The 2,834-nt window shown below is 35.4% G+C and overlaps 1 non-coding gene across 1 annotated transcript; it reads right to left on the reverse strand.

Annotated features, from left to right (window-relative positions):
• Positions 1-1,522: 1,522 nt before the first annotated feature.
• TRNAP-AGG lies at positions 1,523-1,594 on the reverse strand. Its single transcript has one exon. It is a non-coding gene; the product is annotated as a tRNA-Pro (tRNA).
• Between the last annotated feature and the right edge of the window lie 1,240 nt (positions 1,595-2,834).

Below are 2,834 nucleotides of genomic sequence, written 5' to 3' on the forward strand. Positions count from 1 at the left end.
CTGCCACCACCACCACCACCATCGACACCATCACATATTTTTATAAGGGTATTTATGTCTTTTAAAACATAATTCATTTCTATTCCTTAAATCAACCAAACACTGTAATATAATTCCTAAAGTCTATTCCTTCCGCGAACCAAACAATAGAATACAATTCCTGTTCTATTCCTTGCCTATTCCATTCCTTATGGAATAGCATTCCTATTACCTCAAAATTCATTCCGTGAACCAAACGTGCTGTAAAATGTTAAAATTCAAAAAACTGCTCAAAACAGCTAATGTTATGACAATATGGTTCATTCATAGGCAATCAAATAAAGATTGGGCTGCTCAAAATAGCTAATGTTATGACAATATGGTTTATTCATTGGCAATCAAATAAAGATAGGGCATTCCGAGAACTGAACTCAAGACCTCTCACACCCTAAGCAAGAATCATACCACTAGACCAAATACCCTTCTTTATATAAAAATATATATCATTCCCATATGACGTTGTATTGCATAAATTCATATATAATTTTGGGGTTTTCGGAAGGATTTGGTGGCATTTTACCCAACCCTACTCGATTGGCGCGAGTTGCTTCTCGGATTCAGATATCCCCTCCGTGTGCGTTGTCGGGTCGCGGGTTGGACGGGTTCTGCAGAGCCCTACTAATCGCACGTTAAGGTCTGGCCGCACTAGAACTTAGCTCTGTGTGTGTGTAGGAGAGGGATCTGGAGCGGATGTTTCCTTAGGTGAAATATAAGGTTTAATCTCATCCATTGATTCAGTCTAGATAAGGGTTTAGAATAGAGATATCATTTGATAAAAAAAAAACGCACAGTAGCGTTATGTTTTTTTTTTTTTTTTTTTGGGTTTAATTAGGTAAAATTCAAACTTCTTTTGAATTGTTTAAGTAGTTGAGTTGTGTCCTGAGTGAATTACAAATGTGATGATACCACTAGTGATGTCAATTGGGGCAACTCGTTTAGTTTCGGGCTAGCCCTATTATGCGGTCAAGCTTTTCGATCAAGTTTTATTTATTTTTTATAGTAGGATTTAAATTTCTTGGCGCTAATCCTAAAACCTCACGCTTTTTTGGCTTAACTAGCAGGCTTAACTAAACCTTTTACATTTTCAAATTAACATTCAAAATGTTCAATGATAATAAACTATTGCATTTACACTAATTAATACAAACGTATATATTATTCAATCAATCTAAACATCTATTATCAAAATCCAACTAAAAATAATTAATATATTTACACTATGATATAATAATTATAATAAATTTTTTATTTTTAAATATTTATTTCACAAAAAAATATTTTATTTTGTAATAAATTTATTAATATATTTATATAATTTTATTTACAAATTTAATACAAAATAGTAAATATGAACTTATTTTTTCACATTACCATTGAAACAAAAAATAACCTTTAGTGATTCGAGCTAGTCCATCAAGCTTATCGAGTATCTCTAAATATGACAATCTAAATGGGTGCTCATTGAAGGCAATCAAATAAAAATAAGGCATTCCGAGAATTGAATTCGAGACCTCTCGCACCCTAAGCGAGAATCATACCACTAGACCAAATGCCCTTCTTTATATATAAATATATATATATAATTCCCATATGACGTCGTATTGTATATATACATATATAATTTATATATAATTTCGGGGTTTTCAGACGGATTGGGTGGCATTTTACCCAACCCTACCCGATTGCCTATTAAATCGGAATTGGGTAAACCAATGGCGCGGTTTGCTTCCCGGATTCGGATATCCCCTCCGTGTTCATTGTCGGGTCCCAGGCGGGGCCGGTTGGATGGGTTTTGCACAACCCTACTGACCGCACGTTAAGGTCTGGCTGCACTAGAACGTAGCCGTGTGTGTGTGTGTGTGTGGTGTGTGTGTGTGTGTGTGTGTGTGTGTGTGTGTGTGTATAGGAGACGGATCAGGAGCAGATTTTCCTTAGGTGAAATATAGGGTTTAATCTCATCCATTGATTCAGTCTAGATAACGGTCCAGAATAGAGATATCTTTTTAAAAAACACACATTGGCATTATTTTTTTTTTTAAATTTTTTTTGGTTTAATTAGGTCAGATTCAAACTTCTGTTGAATTGTTTAAGTAGTTGAGTTGTCTCCTGTGTGAACTCCAAATATGATGATACGACTAGTGATGTCAATTGGGCCAACTCCTTTAGTTTCGGGCTAGCCCTATTAGGATGTCAAGCTTATCGATTAAGTTTCTTTTTTTTTTTTTTTAAGTAGGATTTAAATTTCTTGGCGTCAATCCTAAAACCTCAAGCTTTTATGCTTATCTTGCAGCCAGTAGGCTTAACTAAACTTTTTACATTTTCAAATAAACATTCAAAACTTTCAATGGTAATAATCTAGTGCATTTACACTAATAAATACAAACGTATATATTATTCAATCAATCTAAACATCCATTGTCAAAATCCAACTAAAAATAATTAATGTATTTACACTATGATATAATTGATGGGGTGTGAACCCCGTGGGCTCGGGGCCCAAGAAGAAAATAGATAAAGCCCAGACGAAGAAGAGAAGCCCAAGAAGAAAATGAAGTAAGCCCAAAAGAGATACGAGCCAAACCGAGGAGTCGATTCGACCCGGGGATCGGCTCGACCCGGAAGTCGGTACGGGTAGGAAGTCAGTCTAAACTAGCCATTACCCCATTTACTACCCTATTTACTACCCTATTTGCCTATTTGCCTACCCAAGACAATATCCCATCACTACCCAATTTAATACCCATAACCCCCAAAGTAAATATCCTATTAAACTACCCCATCCTAACCCCCAACTT

Source organism: Ipomoea nil, unplaced genomic scaffold (genome assembly GCF_001879475.1).
Source record: "Ipomoea nil cultivar Tokyo-kokei standard unplaced genomic scaffold, Asagao_1.1 scaffold2647, whole genome shotgun sequence".
Classification (NCBI taxonomy): Eukaryota; Viridiplantae; Streptophyta; class Magnoliopsida; order Solanales; family Convolvulaceae; genus Ipomoea; species Ipomoea nil.